The following is a 14,794-nucleotide window of genomic DNA, read 5'->3' as shown; positions in this document are numbered from 1 at the left end:
TGAACTTAGTTGGGCTTTCAATGAGAAGAACAGTTGTACTCAAAACTAGTATTTGTGTCACTGTGAAGAGCCATCTTGGCTGGGAGCCTGTCTCTGGCAATGGTGTACAGAGGTCAGACAAGCAGTGTTTGCTAGTCTTCCTAATTGTCCAGGATTGTCCTAGGAATTGGTGCTACATTTGCTGCCTTCCATTTGTTTGGCATGGGAAACATGCTATAGACAGTATGGATTTTCTAATATCATGCTAGAGTTCCCACTACATCGTGAACTAAGGGGATATAATCCTTCTTGCTCTAATCTGCTACTGTTCTGTTATTTATTGGTATAGTGCCTTTTTTACTGAGTTGCCATCTGAATTCAGACTGTGCTTGGCTAGAATATGCAATCTCCAACTCATCCTTTTTGAGTAGCTATTTCAGCATAGGATATTTTTTAACTTCCTTGATTCTGAATTATTGTAACTATTTGCAATCATGTTCTGTTTTAAATGTGCCATGTGTCATTTTCCATCAGTACAAAGCAGCAGTGTGGTAATAAGAGGAAAGCATGGTGCTGATGTGGGAAACCAGATGTGGAGATGAAGCTGCCAAGATAATTCAGACCATGAGGTCTCTGCTTTCCATTCCTCACCAATTCCTGCTGCTGTCCAGCAGCAACACTGCACTACAGAGTCAGCTCTGGCTGGCTACACCTGGCTAGCAAGTATCTTTTACTTTCATCTCTGGATTAGACCTTTGCTAGTTATATTTTTGGACAGTATTTTATAACAGCAGCAGCATTGTTATTAGTCATCAGTATTTACACTGGGATTAATTATTTTTTGTTGGACAGCTTGGAACTATTCTCCAAAGCAGAACTGGAGAGGAATTTATAACTGCCCAGGTTTTCCTAGTGTAGAAATATAAGCAGTTCACATGTTGGCTTTTTGGAGTTTTTAGTAGATCATCTGAGACAGTGGGACTACAGCAGCTGTGATAGTCAATTATTTCTCATAGGAAGCAATTTTTTTTTTTTTTTTTATGGCAGAAGTAAATAATGATAAATTTGTCCCCAAAAGAATTTGTATCAGCAAATTCTGACATTGTGGTTTCCCAACAACTTGTTGTGCACTATAACAGGACGGGCTGTGCTTTTTGTATTAACAGGCACACACATGGAAACTGGAAAACTTCCTCCTTTTTAAGGTTTTGATCTGATTGCAACCCCTTAGCTAGTTAGATATTTTCTTTAAAGATGTTCAAAGGCAGGGATTTGAATTAAACAAGTTAATTGAGCCAAACTGGATCCTGGAAAGACTGTAGATGATGGTGATCTTAGGAGCAGAAGATATCCAGCAGCTCTGATTTACTACCATCAACAGAAGAAGTTAAGCCAGGACTTCCCCTAGAATTTCATGTAATCTAAATACCTTTTCTGACAAGCAAGTACATGTTCACTGAGGTTCTGTTCCTGGCAGTTCTATTTCAGGAAGAAAAAATGTATATGAAAATGTAAAAAGGCTACAAAAAATTTGGTGGAAATGATTATATCTTTGGAGTTACTAGTTTGTTTTCAGCCTTCAGCATTCCAGTTAAAATTTCAACACAAGTGACTGTCATTTAAAGCTAATGCAGTTTTCATAGATGTTGTAGTAAATTTTGACTGACTGAAATAAAAACTGGTAAGGGCTCCACTGTGTGGAGCAGTATTTTAATTCCAGGATATCTATATAGAGGTAATTGCTGAGTCTTTGCAAGAGAGAAGAGAGTTTTTTCCTTTTATGCCTTGCAAGGCATACATAATGGATAATAAAGAGATTGCTTTATAAAGGAAATTCCTTTAGAGCCTAACATGTAATTATCCATTACAGAAATTGAAATGCAATTGCTGGACTGCATATGTCAATCTTCCTCTGTTGCCCAACAAACACATTTGGTTTTTAATAGCTAATTTTTGTCTGTCTTCTCTTGGCACAACCATTATATTTCTTGTTCACATTATCTGATTTTGGGCTGTTTTTTACCTTAAAGCACAGATAATTTTTTCAGCAGTTTAGTCTAAGTGAATATTAGCATTTTTATCATGTATTCAGCTTTATGAAGATTCAGCAAGCTTGTACAAGAAAACAAGTTGTAGCGTGTCTCTTATTTTCATGGCCATTTAAACTGAAAAGACATCTCTGGCTTTCTAAACATTTTTTTCAGTTGCATTTATCATGCCACTTCCAAAAGCATCTTCTAAAGTGCAGAACAGTTTTAGTTCTAAATAATACATTTATTTACATCTTCAGATAAATTGTATATTTTGGACTTACTGTACATAATTAAAACAGGCACAGCAATTCTTCTTTTTTAAGTGTATCTATTCTAGGTTGCAGAAAATGTCACTGTGTTCCCAGTGCCATTGATAGCACTGTTCTGAAGTTGGGAATTCATTCAGTATTTGTTCTTATCAACATGGAATGACTTTGCATAGCTGTGAACAGTATGGAGGAGGTAGAAAATCAGACATTTCACTATCTTTAATTTTCTGTGACTAAATACTTATTTTCTAATTAAAAAGCAAAGGCAAAATCCTTTGGTAAATTTAGCCTGATACTCAGTATATCCTGGGATTATTTTCCCACTCTGCTTTAGCAGTGACTATGTTTAAAACTAAAAGCACTATAACCAGTTTGAGATTGCATCTGAAAGGAGAAGAACCTGTGGTTTCACATGACAACATGATATACTAAAAGGCAAAATGCATACTAGGAAAAGTCATATTTTGGTAAGCACAAGTGTTTGTATTTGTCTTGTCTGAACTGAATAAAGTTAGAGAAGAAGAGACATGATGATATAAAAGAATTTTAGTAACAATCCCACAGTTTAAATGCATACCTGCTAATTCTTTACGCAGTAAGTTGCCTTTCTTTCATCACAGAAACATTTCTAAATGTGAGGGATAATATTTTCCTTTGTTTGCTAATCTCATATGTTGATTTATTGACAAATATATATTTCAGTGCAAATAAAAGAAAAAAATCTGGTTAGGATGGGAGAGGTCCTTTAGAATTACCTTTTCCCTATTAAGCCTTTCAATATTATAGACATTTTATAGGTATTAGGTAGGAGGTACACATTACTGGCTGCTAAAGCTGTTCAATAAAGTATAAATTGAGTTCTTCAGTCATCAACTCCTAAATTTTAAGCTGTGTATTGACTATTGTAGTGTTTGCATATGCTAAATGAATATATATTTTGTTAAAAGACAGAGTAAAATATGATTACAGTACATGCCAATTTGATATTTTAGTTTTTATTCCAGAAATAATGTAGTTTCTATTTTGGAGCCATAGTCTGCAGCAGAAACTATTTTAGAGTCTTGAAGAAATACTAAGGCTTGGTGGCCACTGAGGCATATAAAGAAAAATCTCTATCATTAATTGTTGTTATGCGGTTCTCCATGGGTCTTTTATGTGGAATATTTTACTCAATAATTCAGAAAGTGCAGCTTAAGGCTTAACTCAGGTATCTTTCATATGGGTTTGGATAAAGCTAAAGAAATTTGTTACTGAAAATTGGAAACTTGAAAAGAAATTGAAAGTGCTTCTTTTATTTGAAGGAAGTTGCTGTTTTGCAAAGGAATATCAACATGCACAAGGAAAAGGAAGAAAGGAAAAGGTGAGTTAGGAACACAATGCTTCTTGTGCCCTTTCCAATTCAAAAGCTATAAATATTAGAAGGACTTGAACAGAATTAATGCCTTGCTGACAGGCTATCTGCTTTGCTATTTTTAGATAGTTTAGCCAGGAGCTCTAAATGCATGTGTACTTAGATGGTCCCAAGAAATTCAACATTCAAGAATATTTAAAGAACACCAACTACTACCTAAGAAGTTGAAACTTTTTAATGTTTATTATGTTTTCCTGAATTTTTCCTCATTTAGATTATTTTTGACAGAAAGGTTGTCCTAAGGTAAATTTTATTTTTTAATTATTTTATTATTCATAAAATCTGTGTTTGGTTTTCCAAATATGTATCTGGAATGAAATGCGGTAACAAATGAGTAACTATTTGTTGTTAGCTTTTTTCTTTTTAATTTTGAAAATTTAAGTGTAGAATTGAAGTTTTTAAATTGGTGCCAAAGTCAGCTTTATGTAATATTTCATAATGGGTGTAATACAAAACAAAGCAAAGTGCAGCAAGGTCTTGAAGGGGAAACATAAGCTATTCAGATTCCTGTGTAGGTTAATAACTAAGGCTATGAAAGAACGTTCTATTTATCCTAAAAAAAAGTTTAGAATTCAGTTTATTAAAAACTATGTATTTTATTTTGTTTGTTCCTTATTAGAAAGTGTATGAAATTATGCATGCCTTTCCCTCTTTTTAAAGGCAGCAATAGATAAAGGACATTCCACATGACTTATTTAGGTTTGATTTGGTGTGTTTTTTCTATGGTGTACCAATTTCTGATACATGAGTTTCCATTATTCTACACTAGCCCCTCTTATTTCAATGTTGAACTCATTTTACAGAGACAATGCCAATCCATACACATGTATCATATATAAACCACAACATTTGGTTTGTGGTATCTAAAATCTGATGACAGGAGAGAACAACTCTGCACATGCAACTTTGGATGGTTGTGAGTCTTAATCAAGCATTTGTGCCAAATGTTAATTATCTTTTAATCAGCTCAAATAAACCTGAATCTCAGTATTACATGGCACATAAAAAGGGGTAATTTTTGCTTCACAGATAGTCAACATTATGGTAGGATTAAAATTCCAGAGCTGAGCTTCTAGGAAGCTGAACTGGAATAATATTTTTAGTTGTACAAGATAAAGATTTTGGTGTTTATAGAGAGCATTATTTTGCTAGGTTTTAATTTTTCCATTCTTTTACCTTTACTCAGAATTGATGAAGTATCTAGTATGATAAATAGCTTGGGAAAATGTAACCAAATTAACAATGCTGTGCTGGACAAACTGATTACTTTTTACAAATTGGATGTAGGAATAGGAGTTTTTTGATCCTTTGTAAAGGAATCTGGATCTCACCCAATTTCCCTTCTGGCCAACAGACTGATGCACTCTCTCCACCAATTCATTTGAAATGCAGTCTGAACTTTTCTAGGTTGAATAAAAAAATGAGACCTGTGCAAGAGCAAAGTTTCAAGGAGATTAGACTGAAATAATGCTTCCTTGCTTCTCTTTAACATCAATAACTAAATTATAAAATAGCCATCATAAAAAAAAAAAAAAAAAGAGGAGAAAATTATTTTGATTTTCAGCAATCTGTATCTTAACTCACTTGTAACTCTCATCTACCCCTAAAGTCAGGCTGGATCTTTGACCATGAACTTTTCCTCATGCATTTTTCCTGAAAGAAGTTTGGGATTCCTAAATTTCTTGTAAATTATAGAGTACTGTTGACTGTATAATGATCTTGCACTAGTAAGATGCTGTGTATCTATTTTTTTGTGCTTCTCTTTGGTGTATGTCAAGAATTTAAGTTAGCTCCAAGTGAAAAGAAAGTAGAAAGCAAAGCAAAATGAATAAAATATCCCAAGCCATGAACAGTTTTAGCACCAATCCAGGCAATATTCCCAAACTGGCATGATACATACGGTATGTCATCTGTCAAGCTGTTGGATTTTGTGACCAGCAATTCATTGTTAACCATCTGCTTTCCTCTTTTTCACATCATTCCATCGTTTATTTTAACTTATGTTAACAAAATATTACTGACCTAATGCACATTGGAGTAACTTAATAGATGCTTCTAGGCTAGGAATTTTTTACAACTGTGTCCTTGACCCATGGCATATTTCACAGTGCTTAATTAGCCAGATCTATTAGCCAGCAAATCTCTTTACAGAAAATCCATGGAACTAAGATGATCAGCTTCTGCAGCCATGTACCTAACAACTTTTTAGTGTAGATGGGAAAAAATTCTAAAGAAATATGTAGATTATATCTGCATTACTGTGAAAAATTTATTTTAATGCAAAATATTTTATCAGGCAGCATGTCATTCAAAATTCACCGGCACCAAAGTTTCTCAGAGCTCAAAAAAGTTCCCTTCAATGGGACCTTCAAGTAATTGTAATTAGGATGTCAGAGGTTTCATCTGCTTTTAGAAATGTAGTTATAATTGTAAGCCTTACATATAGGACATTGTAGTTATATTTCAAGACAATTTTTATTTCTGGTGAATATGGTTATAAATAATATTGCCTTCACAGCTGATCCGGCCCATGCACTGAGGCCAGTGGCCAGCTGGGGTAGCAGTGTGGGTAGCAGCTGGAAAAGCTCACAAGTAGAACAAGAAAACAAGAAAAGTGCAAAGTCCTTTATGGACATCTGACTGCTGACTTAAAACAGGTATTAGAAATATGCTTATTGGCTGTCAGGAAAAAGAGAAAATACACATGCATTCATGACTAGCATTATATCTTTGATTTTGACTCTGGGTTTCAATATACTATTGTATTTAAAAAAACAAAAAAAACCACCCAGCAGTTAGTGTTTATACTGTGTGTTCCTTGCAGTGTACAGGAACTAAAGCTCAAGAGTCAAATACTAAAATGTATGGCAGAAGTCCATGTGACATTTAAAAGCTAAACTTAATTCCAGATAATCTGGATATCCTATAACTGAAGTAGATTAATGTTCTTTGAAATGAAAACAAAATCATAAATCTTTATGGGTAATTGTGAGGTCAGTGTAGTTTTTCAGTGTGTCATTTAGGCATATTGAAAAAGATAGATTATAGCCTTATAATTCTATTAATTTAGAGGGAGGAGAAGATATTACCAAGAGTTAGGGCTCATAAATCTAGTTTTTTTAAATGTTTAAGCATAAATAGTAAAACTTCCAAAAGTCTTTGAGTTAGGAAAATCATTTCCTTGTTAATTTTTGGCCCTTTTTTACATTTGTTGAATACCCTGGATTTGTTCAGTTCTGGGTAAGGAATGCAAGACTGAGTCATTTTCTTACCAGTGGTTTTCCTTAAACAGGTCTGTGAGCATCTGTAGAGACACTGATCATTAAATTGGAGAAGCAGATGTACCAATGCTCAGGGGAGACTCACCTTTCTCTCCCACAGCCAGTGCAAAGTCACGTACCTGGGAAGTGTGTGACTTACTTTTCTGATGAGTCAGTCAATATCAATTGACTAGATTTATATAAAGATGTAGTCTTGGCAAGACAGATTGGCTGAATGCTGCCAGGTTTTGTCCTCTTCAAATGCCGTGTCAAGTGTCACCCTCTCACGTGTGTATTGATGTGCAGCATCGAGTTGTACATTGAAACTCTGACTTCCTACTGCTTCATCTCAACAATTTGTACAACTTGCTTTCCCTGAAGGCGTTAGTATGGGAATTGTTCCTTGAATGTGTCTGTGTGCTGGGATGCAACTGAAAATAGAACAATGTGACTTGTTTCCTCATTCCTTGCTTCATACTTGAAATTGTAGCTGTAACATCTCTATGGAAAACTGCCTTTCCTCAATTGACTCTAAGGAAGTTACTATTTCTACTCTTTAGAAAAGAGGTTTACTTGACTTTTTCCGACAATAACAAATTTTTCTTCTTTGTTCTCTCAAAGTCATCTCTCTATTTTGTTACATTTACTCATATTTCTGCTGCCTGCTTTACTTGTCTCATCTTTTCCTGTATTCATTCAGTATTGCTCTTTCTCCTCACTACTTCTTTTGTTTTATTCTCCAAACTTCAAAATTGTTTATGTGTTTACATCAAGTATTTTCACACCAAACATTTTCTTTTGTTCCAAGAGGTAAGTGTTCAAACTTTTGAACTCTGCTTGTTGTATGTAACTGGGTAATAACTCTCTACATTCACACTATTGGTATCCACCTGTAGCCTTGAGAATAAATGCTCTTATTGCAGCAAGTTTCTCATTTCATACAGCCCGTCCACCAATGGTAGTTTGTTACATTTGGGCTTTCAGTTGTCAAGATTGCCTTACAGTTGGTAAAGATAGACTTTTGCTTAAAGCATGTTAGATGTCACAAACACTTTATCCTAGTGGCAAATATAGATAAATAAAATTAACTAGCTAAGTGGCTGACCTCCAGTAGATTAGATATTGTTAATCAATCAAAATTGTTTGTGGCTGGGGGACTTTTCAATGGAGTTTAAATCAAGGATATTGCTCCATTTATTCTGACCTTGATCTCTGCTTTGTTTTATTTTTAGTTTCCTGGGCATTAGTTACAAATTAACATTCATTTGTCCTTCTTTGTCCTTACTGCTGAATTCATTCAGATCAGGTGGAGTTTATATAAGTCAAAACCACACTTATACTCTGTATTGAAGTGTCTGTAGTCACCAGTGAATATCTGAGGGCTTTGAGACCCTTCTCAATTGTAAACACCTCGTAATACTCAAATGTGGTGCCATAATGTCCAGCATATACTAATTGCAAATCCTTGTGGGATTTTGTGGTATTCTGGCACTCCTGCTTTGCTGGTGAAGCTCCAAGAAGCTTAAACTTTCTGAACATTATTCCCTTTTCATACATCTGTTTAGTTGTTAGGGCTTTAAAACAGAAAATGAAGTGCAGTTTTAATAGTCTTGATCAGTGATTGCTTTGTGACTTGGTTGTACAATATCAACGGAAATTAGATTTTAATGTTCTTGCAAAAATTATTCAGTTACTTACGGAATTTCTCATGGTTGAAGAAGCCAGAGATTTTTAAATTATATCAGACGCTGTTGGTCTATCTCCTCTTTCATGGAACTTCTTTTATACTTAAGCTTTGATTTAATTATTTGACCTAAGAAAGCTGAACTTTCTAATTTTCTAATAGCATCCTGGATGTGTTCAGCTTTATTTTAAGACCATTTCAAATAATTTTATTGCTACTAACTGTTTCTTCAGGTTCTACCATGTTTTTCATACTTTTCATTATTGCATTGATTGATCAGTTTGAAGTGGTTCACCCTCTTGGCAGTTGTGTGAGCTGACAGAGCACCTCATGCTAAGGTAAGTAGGAAACTCCTCCCTGAGTGAAGCTGCAGTGTCTGTATTTCTTTCTGAGCTCTTACAGAAAGAATGGAAGGAAATATCTGTATCATCCACATTTTTACAAAACACTGAACTGACTGTGAGTGCCCTGCCAAGCTGACAGAAGCCCATGCAGTGCAGGAGTGTGAGGTGCCCAGCAATTCTCAGTGGTCAGAGTGACTTTTCATGCTCCAGCTTCATTACCAGTCTTTCTAGAACATGGGGACATTATCCTTTATATGTACATAGATAGAAATTCTTTCCAGAGAAAAAAGACAGTACCCTGAGAAACTCAGATATATACAGCTCTGTAAAAGGAAGCCATACAAATGGCAAATAGGAGAAATTTAAGGTACTTTATGTTTTGGGGGAATGTGAAAAATAACCAGAAATGTCTTTAACCATGAAGCTACAGAGTTAACTTTATGCTCCTAAAATGCATTCATTACTAAAAGCTTTCCCTTTGGTCCTTAGTCAAAACCAAAGTCAAATATCAAAAGATACTTGGTTTGGTGGTTTGATTTTTAGATAGAAGTTTAGTCCAGGCCCTTCTGCCTTCTTTATACCACTAATCTGAACATCACCATAGCTATTAGGTTTTTTTTACTACAGGTTTCAGAGCAAAGAAAATTAGGGTTGTCCATACTGAAGCACAGAGCTGCCAAGCTGGTATGGTCTGTTCAATAGATGTAAAAATGAGTGACTTTGAGGTCTCCAAAGTAATGGAATTGCAGCATTATTGTATCCATCTGAGATAATTACACACACAGTCCATTTGCACTGCTGCACCATGTCTTGGTGTTTAAGATGTCAGGGCTTACATCAGCTGCCAATTCAGCTATCCAAAATCGTTATTTAGAGATGCTGTACAGTTAAGCAGATGTTATTTTCCTCTTCCTACTATGAATAAGCACATTGTGACAGTTTGCTCTTTAAGATTTTTTTCAATTTTTTGGCTGTTTCTTGTTTTAATCTGATCTTTTCCTTGCCCCTACCAGACCTTGGCTTCTTCTCTTTATTTATGTATGTACACTCCGGGTAAAGCAGTGTGAATGATAAAACATGGACTGAAAGGGATCACATTTCTTTTAATATTGGAATAGTTGACCAGATGTGCAACGCTTCAGGAGCAGAACTTCCTGACTTACAGCTTTAGAACAGAAGCTCTGTCACAGATGAACTGGAAGCTTCACAAAGTGAAAATTTGCATTTGAATTTTTACACAGAAAACACAACTGTTATTTAGCTGAAACCAGTACATCATTAAAAAGCAAAAAAAACCTTTTGATTTTTTCATATAACCTTTTGTCCTAGAAAAATGGGGCTGTAGCTAAGCTTTCAGTTCATAAAATCAGAGAATCATAGAACATCTTTGGTTGAAAGAGCCTCTGGAGATTATCTTGTCCAACCTGCTGCTCAAAATTGGACTAACTTCCTAAAACAAAGTTGGCTGGGGCCTTGTTCAGTTAAGGTCTGAGTATGTCCAAGCCCCTCTGGGCTGCCTGTCTCAGTGTCAGAGCAGCCTCATAGTGGACAGTTTTTTCCTTCCATGTAATCAGAATTTTCCTTGTTGCACCCTGTTTGTTAGCTCTCATCCTTTCTTGTCATGCTTCCAAGAGGAGCCTGCCTTCACCTTGTCACCAGCCACCCACTGGGCAATGGAAGGCATCAGTTACGCTCTCCTTTGCCTTCTCTGCTTCAGGCTGAATAAAAGCAGTGCTTTCAGCTTCTCCATAGCCTAGCTTTGGAAACTTCCCACCCAGTTCCACAGAGTGATGCAATGGAGGTTGCATTCAGTGGTCCTTAGCTTCCCTCTGGACTGCAGATGTTTTGCCATGAGCTGTAAACTCACTTTGGCACTGGCCCCAGGGACCATAAGCCATTGAACAGATGGGATCAGGAAAGACCCAGACAAAGAAGGTATTGAGTAACCCAAGTTTTCATCTTTGTTATTACCATAAGGATCAATTTAATGGTTAGAAATTACAAAGATTTTGTTGATTTTGTTTACAGACATTAACTATTCTTTACAACATTTTTTTAAAGTGGAAACAGAATTAATGACTTTGATCTGAACACAGAAAGCACAGAGAAGTAATATTTTTGAATCAAGTTCTTGAAATAATGATAGTATTTAGAAAGCCACTCTTATTTTATTAGCAGTGTTATCAATAAATTTCTGTTCAGCGTAATGGAGGAAGAATCAATACTTAAATACATTTCTAATATGAAGATTTTCAAATTCTGACGTAGTTAAAAATCCTTGCATATATTTGTGTGTATCACCTCCAAGTATTTGTACTTAGCACTGCGGAAGAGACAAGTTCCCATGAATACCAGAATTTTGCAACTGTTCTGCTGTACAATATTGGCCTTAAAGGCTAACATACTTATATTTGTGGAAACTCCTCCTTATCAAGAAGTCATCAATCAGCCATGTTTTACTATAGATTTCTGCATTAACTTATGCTACAATAATTATGCTACCTTTTGAGTTACAAAACTCAGAAAGATTTTGAATTCAAAAGGTTTTGTTTTAGCAACTGATGCTTTTTGACAAATAACACTAATTCACTTGCACTCCATTCTTTAAATTAGAGATATTATAACCTGTATGAAAACTGAAGCTGCAACAGGTGTGATCTCAGGGGATGCTTGAATAGTTTTGATAGGTGTTGATTACTAAACCCCTTGATTACCATTTCATTCCCACTCTGCCATTATCTGGCATCTGTTGTCTTTCTGTTTTTGAAACATTTTCAGTGTATGTGGAGCTACTGGCCCCAGAGATGCAGTTGTTGAGAACTGACATTTTATGCAGGACAAAATAAGGGGAGTCCCAAGTTGATTAGGTTTCACAAAGTTAAATCTGCAGCATTAAGGGTCTCTCTTAAGTATTCCAGGCTCCTGTTGTTAAGGAAAAATATTCAAAGGCATGAGAAAGACATGCTGAATAGAGGTGATTTTGAAAACTAGGAAATACCTGCATCTTTATGTTTAGTTAGATATACTTTCTAGAACATAATTCATTTTCCAACCATTTTAAAATTACTTTAATCCCTGTGTTGAAATAGGCTTTCAAATGTGTCTGTATAGTGTAGGAAAAAGTTTGCTGACATATTTTCAAGACTGACTTTACTATGTGTTTACAAAGCTGCATCTGCTGTGTGAAATCACACTGCTATATATTTACTAAGCTGAACATCACACATTGATATGGAGAGTTTTTTATAATGACTCCAACTAGATGTAATGCAGCTATTAAACAGCACACTCTAAGCTGCAGTAAAATGCTTTGGAACAATGAAATTTCATTGATACTAGTAAAAATGTCCAGTAAATATAAATCTCAGGTTGTTGCACTGTTGCTCTTTGAGTTGCTTACTGAAATTTCATTATTCTTTTCATTGACTGAAGCTCTTCCAGGTGAAATTTTGCAAACTGATCTTTTAGAGAATTATCTCGTGTTACCAATAAAATCACTGGAAGGTATTATTACATAAGGAGGTTTTCTTCTCTATTTTACATGTCCACTATCAAAAGCAACCTCAATCCAAACTGTGGAGAAGAGCATGAAGCTATTTAAACATTTTCCTCCCCCAGGTTTCATGCACTCTTTATTGCTTTTCAGAGTATTAAGAATGACCAATATACTTTTGAGCAAGGTGTTTTACCCACACCTGCAGTGCACAGGACAGTGTATGCAGGGATGTTTGCCTCATTCTGGTAGCAGGGAAACTGCAGTGGTGATTAGCTGAGCCTGAGAAGAGAGCAAGCAATGCTGAGTGATTACACCTGCCAAGAGATAATCATCTGCATGAATTGTGATGGCTTCTGTGACTTCTTTAGTAGTCTCCATCCAGCTGCATATAAATATTACTTAGAGAAAATGTCATTCAAATCATGTTGCTGACAAGGTCATTAGATCCTTCAGATTATATGGTTTTGGAATTTCACAGCAATCATTTTTGGCTTATGAGTCCAGCTTTACTACACATTACAAATAGAAAAAAAAATAGACAAGACAAGAGAGAGGGGAGAAAAAACTATGACATTTAAGACTATCCAATAGCAAACTGTTAGTAAAGGGTTTTATAAAAGAATTGGTACTAGGGTATCATTCTACAATTGCACTTGGGTATCATTCTAGAATAAACATCTTTGTTTATCTAAAGATCCATGAGAGTGACAGCCAGGGCAATTTTTTAAGACAAGTAAGGTCATACATGTTTTTCACTTGCATCCTTCTTTTGCAGGCTTCTGTTGACAATATGTGAAAAATCAGGTACATTTTCATCTGTATCTATAAAATAGCAGTTTCTTTAATAACTAGTTTAATACAACTGTGGCCCTACTTGCAATTGTACTGCTAAATACTGTGCAACCAAACCAGGTGAATTAGAGAATAAAGGGAAGGATAAGCCAGGGAAAGGACTGTGTAAAGATTCAGCAGTCCTAGTGACTCACTATGTTTGACTTTAGAAAAAAGTCTGTGTTATGAAAACTGAGCTTTTACATGTACAGCTCTAATGCAAGTGTTTCTTTTCTTATGATTTTGGATTTAAAGAGTGCCCTTGGTTTATATGCCAATTTTTTTTTTTCATACACACCCAATGGCATTTTTTTTTATACCAACCCAGTGTCCTTCCGATATCTTTTCTGGGTTAAATATATCCAGTACTTTAGTGTTTCCTGCTAGGTCAAACTTCACAGTCCTTAAATCTTCCTCTAGCCATACATCTTCTTGCTGTCTTCCAATCGCTCTTCAAGCTGTCAACAACTTTCTTAGAACTAATATTAGAACTAATAAAATTGTATTATAGATTAAGATAAGGATCAATTTTTGTATCTTACCCTCAGACAGTGCATCCCACTGCTTAAAGGGGATTTTAAAGAAATAGAATCAGAAATTACCAAAATGTAAATTGATTTTATAATTCATTAAATGAAATGCTGTTTGATCCATCAGATTATCTTTCAGCTACATTTATATGGATCTGTGAGCATATTTTGTACTTTCATTAACCACAATTCCACACAATAATAAATGCTAATCAAACTGTAGCATTTATTGTCTACATTCTGTAATTATGAAATGTATTAAAAAATATTTTTCATCTAATAGTATGTAGGGACATTAAATAGCAGATCAGTGAAGTAAAAATAGTGAATAACTTGCTAATTTGATCTATTAAGCTGTTTTTCTTCTCAGAGAGCTGTGTTAGAAAGGAGAATTAAGTGGTAGCTATGAGAACTTTCCATAACCTTTCACATTCCTGCAGTTCCAGACCATTTCCATTCTTGTGCCAGCATCAGATGTTTCTTGTGAAGCACAAGTCATCCGTGGCAATTAAGTGGAACCTTTTCAATATCAAGGGCTCTTTCTGATGTTCACTCACTTCAGTGTTTTAAAGCAAATACCAGCTTAATTATCAGTGACCTGCCATTCCTTGAATGACACCTGAAAAGAAGAAGTTATTTAATGGAGGAATAAGTCCCATCAGACCATGAGTCTGACTTCAGTGTGTTTTACACAGATGTAAAATGCTTCTGTCACCCTTAGCACTAATGCTGATCACCTCCACCTTTAACAGGCCCTGCTCCTCATGTTATACATTTGTCCATGATCCCTGCTCAACCTGGGGGATAGAGGAAATAAATTTTGAATCAGGAAATAAATTTTAGTTAGGAAAAAAAATCAAAACATCAAAAAGAAATGTTCCTTTGCGTTTCAAAGCCAGGTAGAATTGAAGTCACAGTTACATAAAATTCTAAAATTGAGCTGCAGAGCAAGTAACT

General features: G+C 35.2%; 1 protein-coding gene across 10 annotated transcripts in view; it reads left to right on the top strand.

The window, feature by feature from the left end:
- The window catches only part of KCNIP4 (potassium voltage-gated channel interacting protein 4), a 429,312-nt gene that overhangs the window by 226,853 nt on the left and 187,665 nt on the right, over nt 1–14,794 (top strand). The window contains exon 2 of one of the 10 annotated variants that reach the window (XR_012580512.1): nt 3,583–3,641. The exons of the other annotated variants lie outside the window; for them this stretch is intronic. The gene's annotated coding sequence lies outside the window, so the exon portion shown is untranslated. The remainder of the gene's footprint in view (nt 1–3,582; nt 3,642–14,794) is intronic. 10 annotated transcript variants of the gene reach the window in all.

Source organism: Zonotrichia albicollis, chromosome 5, assembly GCF_047830755.1.
Source record: "Zonotrichia albicollis isolate bZonAlb1 chromosome 5, bZonAlb1.hap1, whole genome shotgun sequence".
Classification (NCBI taxonomy): Eukaryota; Metazoa; Chordata; class Aves; order Passeriformes; family Passerellidae; genus Zonotrichia; species Zonotrichia albicollis.
This window is presented reverse-complemented; position numbering and strand designations above follow the sequence as displayed.